The sequence below is a fragment of the Eurypyga helias genome, unplaced genomic scaffold (genome assembly GCF_000690775.1).
Source record: "Eurypyga helias isolate BGI_N326 unplaced genomic scaffold, ASM69077v1 scaffold7253, whole genome shotgun sequence".
In the NCBI taxonomy this organism is placed as follows: Eukaryota; Metazoa; Chordata; class Aves; order Eurypygiformes; family Eurypygidae; genus Eurypyga; species Eurypyga helias.
Genome location: NW_010240514.1, coordinates 55,054 through 61,894, shown reverse-complemented (window position 1 = coordinate 61,894; position 6,841 = coordinate 55,054).

Genomic DNA, 6,841 nt, shown 5'->3' with positions numbered 1-6,841 from the left:
TTCAGCAAAGGTTGGCAGATCCAAACACATCTGTCTTTCAAAAGGACTGTTAGAATTTGCCACGTTAGCTGGTGCAAATAACTGCTGGTTCTGAGCCTGGCTTGTTGACTATTTGATCATCTAATCAGCTCTTCTTTATGGGACTGGCTATTGGATTTCCCCAGATCTATCCCTGCCTGAGAACTAGACCATATACTTCAGAAAATTATAGTATCTGCAGTTAAAAAATACACTCATAGAGAAACAAATGTCATTGTTACTGTTAAAACAAACAAACAAACAAACAAACAAACCCAAAATGAGTTTCTTTCTATTTGAAATGTCTTCTGTGGTCTTCCAAGACACTGGATATTGTATCAGCTGTAATAAAGATATTTTAAGTTTTTAGCTTGCTGGGTAGAGGAGAACTCTCAATATTCAGTCTGCATGATCACATAAAGAGGCAATGTAGCCTTCATGCTCTTACAATATCATTTTTAAACACACAAGCTAGCATATTTTGGCCACTTTTTCTTGTATGGGAAGGCTAGTTTTCTGAGACCATTCTCCAGTGTTGTCTAGAATTTTGTCCCTAAACTAAAATTATCAGCCACATTCTTGGTTTTTACATGAATAATTTTGCAGTAGGCTGTAGTCAAATGACACTAGTAGTTTCTGGACCTTTCCCTATGTTATCCCATTTGTTCCTTGTCAGCGATCCTTCAGTTTTTCTGACCTACTTCATGTCACTGCAGGCTTAATAAAGAAGCACTTTGTGTTTTATACTTGCTCATTGACAGGGACAGAAAGGATAAAGAACCAGTCTCTTTGAAGAAATACCTATTTTTCCTCATGAATGTTTGCCATTTACAGTCATACTCAATATAGGGCTTTTAATGCAGTTTTTATTTTCATTATTTTATCTTGATACTGTACTATTGAAGTTCCTTAATCAAAATGCCATGTGGTGCAATATTGTATGCCTTACAGAAGCACATTGCATAGCTTCATTTCCTCCAGCAAACACATTTTAAATTAATCAAAAAAGGATTAACTTGGAAAGATCTATTTTTCTTTAAAGCCACGCTAATTGACACTAATCAAATTACCCTCTAACTATTTATTGAGTGTCATATCAGCCATTCCAATATTTTGGCTAGGATCAGTGTCAGGCTGAGGGCTGTAATTACTCCAGTTGTTCCTTTAATCCTCTCTGAATATTGGCAGAGTAACTCTTATTAAGCACTTCTGCCTTCTCTGAATTGCTATTGACGGTTCTGTAGCTGTTGCTCACACCTGCGTTAACTTTTGCCTCGAGATGGCCCTGTTGGAGTCTCAGTGTTTGTGTATAAGAACTTCTGAGTCATCACCTTTCTTTTTTCTTCCATTTTTTTGCTGTTTTTTGAAAAGCATTTTTAATTATTTCTTGGTTGACAGATAGGGGCCCTTAGCACATTACTGAATAAATTCCCTGTAGGGGTCATGCAGAGGTGCTGCAGGAAGAATAGAGAAGCTGGGAAACGCTTTTTATCTAGCGTTGTGTGTGTAAGAAATGTACTTACTGCAAAAAAAGGGGAATGGCGTGGGCTGGATAGGAGGGGTGAGGACCAGAATCTAGTAGTCTGAGTGAAATTAGTCCTTATTCAGCATGTGCAGAGCATAAATTCAATCCAGTCTGAATGCTTTCATACCTTTTAGTTCCAACAGAGCTGAACTCACACCCTTTAAGGGAGTAGTCCCTCCTGGTAAATGGGTGTACAGTGTGTTCTGGGGGTGAGGACATATGGGGAAGTGTCAGGGGAATCCTTAACACTCATTAGCATCCCATGTCTGCCTCCACTAGCGGATCTGCTAGTAGCAGACAGAAATACTTTCCAACAGGCTGCACTAGGCACTAGCACTCATTTTTCAACATTTTAATTCAGCCCTCTTAAACCGCTGACAGTAAAGTATGCTTTTAAAATTGTCTTTTTTTTACCTTTTATTTATCTTTGACTTTTTAAAGCATCTTTTTCTAGTTTTAGTAGCAGAACCTCCATGCAAAAAGGTCAGGTGCCCCACGGCTGACTACACACAAAGCCGCCTAATCCAGCTACGCAGCTCCGGGAAATTGAAACAAAAGGACACAGCTCAGCACGCAACGCACATAATCTCTCCGACGGAGCGTGCGGCCGTGGAAAGACTCTTGCGAACTCAAAATACGTCTCTACGGGCGTGGCGACACATCATGTGGAGAGAAAAGAAGCGTTCACTGGACAAAGACATCCCTGAGGAAAGAGCTTTAATGAAAGCAGAGTGGGATCGAAGACGTGCCTCGTTGGGGTGCTGTAGCATTGTTACGCATTTCGGCAGTAAGAAAGAGCAGCTGAATGCATTAGTCCTGAAGCTCTGCAATTCACTCAAGCACATTGTTTGCTGTAGCCTTTCAGGTTGCTGCCCAGCGCAGGCTTGGCCTATTTCCCTTGCCTTTCATACAGTGCACAATCCATTTAGGGATTTATAGCGGCTTAGAGGCACATGTACAGTGCCTTGCCTCTATCTGATTTTTATTCTGTGATAAGAAGGCTTGGGGTCATGGGTTCATTGGCATTTCTCTCCTCCCTACCATTCATGTTGCAGTGAAATCGAATTATTTGTCAGTGTTTATGACTTCTTGAGGTCCACCAATGTCCCCGTCACCACCTGGAGAGGACCCAGGGTTTGCCACAAAGAGCATGTGAATCTGCTGTGATGTGGTATTATAAGCAAGGGTCACAAGAGAGACCAGAGAGGAGCAGGGGCATAAAAACAAATATGATAACAAAGTGTAAAAGTTACTCGCAGTGAAATCCTTGGCCAGTATAAAGTGGCATGATTCCCATCCTGGTGCACACTTATGCCAGCTCAGACACTGATCTTTAACATTGAAAAGTAAAATCATAGAACCATCTTTCTATGATTCTATGAGTCTATGAAAAGTAAAAACTTCCTGTTTGGATATTTGCCTTGCCTCACTCTTGCCAGCAGCTCTTGGTTTCTGCTCTCCACAAATGCAGCACACTGAGCTACAGATTGGATAATAGGGTATTTGCCTCTCCTGCCTGCAGAGGAAATATTGCCTTCTTTCCCTTCCTGCGTGGGCTCCTTTAGTTTTAATCATCTCAGTGTAAATACACGTATTCACACTTCTCTTGTCCTCACAACTTCCTGGAGAAGTTGATTTTGAGTCATGCAAAGAGCAGAGCTACAAGTTCTATGAATAGTCACCAGCTCTGTTGACACTGTCATAGTGAAACTCAGTGGATATGCCACTTATCATCAGGTTCTTCAAATTCTATTCATCATCTGTACTAACATCCCCCTCGGGGCTGATCCTATATGCAATAAACATGAATCATAGGATCACAGAACACCAGGTTGGAGGGGACCTCAAGGGATCCCCTGATCCAACCTTTCTTGGCAAAAGCACAGTCTAGACAAGACAGTCCAGCACCCTGTCCAGATGACTCTAAAGTGTCCAGTGTTGGGGAATCCACCACTTCCCTTGGGAAGTTATTCCAGTGGCTGATTCTTCTCTTGGTGAAAAATTTTCCTCTTGTGTCCAGTCAAAGTCTCCCCAAGAGTAAAGTGTACCCATTACCCCTTGTTTTTTCCATGTGACTGCATGTAAAAAGGGAGTACTGAAACATGGTGATAGGGTCTCCCCTAAGCTTTCTTTTCTCAGCATTGCACAGACCCAGTTCTCACCACCTTTCCTCATCGGGCAGGCTTCCCAGTCCTTTGATCATCTTTGTGGCCCTTCTGTGGACTCTCTCCAGCCTGTCCACTTCTGTTTTGCGTAGCAGGGACCAAAACTGAACACAGTATTCCAGGTGTGGCCTGACAAGCGCTGAGTAGAGTGGGATAATGACTTTTTTATCTCTGCTGGTGATGCCCTTGTTGATGCCCCAGCTTCTTGTTGGCTTTCTTTGCCACAGCAGCACCCTGTTCACTCATATTGAGCTTGTCCAACCAGGACCCCCAGGTCCCTTTACACAGAGCTGCTCCGCAGCCAGGTAGATCCCAACTTGTGCTGAACTCCTGGATTATGTTTTCCCAGGTGCAAGACACTACACTTGTCCTTATTTAACTTCATAAGGTTCTTGTTAGACCACTCTTCCAGCCTATTCGGGTCTTCCTGCAGGGTGGCTGTCCCTTCTGAAGTGTCCATGTCCTCATTCAGTTTGGTATCATCAGCAAATTTCAACAGGGTACACGTGATGCCATCACCAAGGTCACTTAGGAAGTTATTAAACGGTATTGGGCCTGATATCGATCCCGGAGGGATCCCATTAGCGACAGGATGAATCATAGAATCACAAAATGGTTTGGGCTGGAAGGGACCTTACAGACCATCTAGTTCCAACCCCCCTGCCATGGGCAGGGACCCCTTCCACTAGACCAGGTTGCTCAAAGCCTCGTCCAGCCTGGCCTTGAACACTTCCTGGGATGGGGCATCCACAGCTTCTCTGGGCAACCTGTTCCAGTGCCTCACCACCCTCTCCGGGAAGAATTTCTTCCTGGTATCTAATCTAAACCTTCCCACTTTTTATTTAAACCTGTTCCCCCTTGTCCTGTCACTACAGGCCCTTGTAAAAAGTCCCCCCCCAGCTTCCTTGTAGGCCTTGAAGGATCCAGCTGACATATTACACCTTACACAGAACAAGCATGGATCTCCTGTGAATGTCCCAAAGAACAGAAGTACACTTGTTAGAAAGGCACACAAGTAATGGATTCCAAAACCCCAGTAACTTCATATTAAGCCTGACTTTTAAAGTCTCTGACAACACCCATAATTAAAGGCACTAAAGAAGTAAAAAACTATATGCTGACCAGCATGCCCTTGAGACACAGAGTGCTGTTTCTGAAAGAAACAGAGCTGCACAGGGGAAATAACTTTCCAGAAGTCAAACAGCATCCATCAGTCACACAAGATACCCTTGTGCTTCTCCAGCCCCTGCAAAAGTGAATCACAACAGAGATACAGTGACACATTCATCCACGTTTGCATTAAAAACTTTTAAAGGCAGACACCCGTTAGGAAGAGCTTAGAAAGTGTAAATGCTATGGGCTCTTTTCTGCATGGCTGCTGCCATCTGATTAAAGCTCCAGGGGTTCTTATCCAGTGCATACTGTGTATTTCTGCACTATTTGAAACTTTGGGTAATGCATTAAACAAGAGAAAGCATGGTTCATGATTTGACTGGAGTTGCCATTGTGGCTTGCCCTCTTGGGCACTGAAAGTATATCCTGGTTTCCTATGGTGGCTGGTGGCTTGTGTGACTGTTCTCCAGACTGGAATTCTGCTCCTGACCAGTTCAGCATCTCAGTACACAGCTGACTTACAGACAAAATAAGTCCTAATTTTCATTTCTACGGTCTCATTTTGAAGTTAGATGGGTTGTAAATAGTTGACTTTTCTGTGGTCAAATGAAAGAAGTGTATCCTTGGTTGGCTCAAAACTTGTTCATTTAACAAATTATAATAATACAGTTGGGTCAAATGGAATGAAATGTTTACTTCTGTGACATTTCATATCCTCCTTTGTTAATGAAAATCCAGGAAATACAGGATTAGAGTCCCAACCAGTCTGGGAAACTTGCTTTTAGATGGCTTCAATAACTAAGCCCAAGGTCCCATCGAACTCCCCTGAGGACCAAACTGATAAAACCCTGGAACAGGGAAAGCAACACCAGCTGGTGGGTGTTGAGCAGGACCCCGGGCTGAGCAGGAGCTGGGGGTGACATCCCTGGGGAGAGGCCAAGCTGCTGGGCATGGAGGCAGCTGCTGGGGACTGCCCTCCAACATGAAGGATTCAAAACTTACTCATTTCTGCTTGAGCAAGAACTCTCAATTTTTTAACCTTTCCTGTTCAAAATAATTTGTTTCAGCTGCCTGAGATGTTCTTTTTTCCTCATGGGTTATCATTTGCATTCAGCTCCTACTCTAACCCAAATAAGCCTGTTATCTGGCTTCAAGCACAAAAGCACTCCAGGGAAGATGGCTTTGGCTGTAAAAAGGAAATAGATGCTCTTTCCTACTGCGAAATTCAACACACTCAGTTGACTTCATGTCTACAGTCCATCCCCACTTCTTGGTCTGCTCCTGGATCAATTACTGTCGATGAGGGATCTGGCATAATCATTTCACATTTGGATGGCTGTCTCCTATAAATAGAACTGGTGTTAAAGTTGGAAAAGTTAGGAAAGTCAACGGTATGGTAGCTTTCAACTGACATTTTAAAATTTGTTCTGAGATGTGATGAATGTTGTCAGGTATGGGTGGAAGGTTAGTACTTATGTTATTACCAGCTGGGAATCTGGAAAGCAGAGGGTATATTTAATTTTATATTTGTGAACAGTCATTTGACAGGTGACGGGAAAAAAATGCTGAGGGATTATCAAACCAAATAAAACTAAATAATAATTCAAATACAAAATATTTTGACACAAATCCCATGGTCCCTTCCCCCAAATATATCAGCTGATAATCTTAAATAATAATGTTGAGGATACTACAGTCAGCTCACAGTTCATCTACAAACTGTAAAAACAGATGAACTTGTTGAAAATACTGTTCACTGCAAATTATTCATTCTTTTCTTGTTTGGTATCCAGAGGATTTCTATCTGCTGAACAAAACCAGTGCTAGATCTTTAATGTCTAATTGTTCTCATGGATAAAGCAGTCAAAATTAACACTCCACCTACTCAAGCTCAAGATTAAGCAAAATTTGAGGATAATATTTAAAAATATATATTGTTAAATTTTCCTGGTTTATTTTTCATATTTCATAGAATGGTTTGGGTTGGAAGGGACCTTAAAGACCATCTAGTTCCAACCCC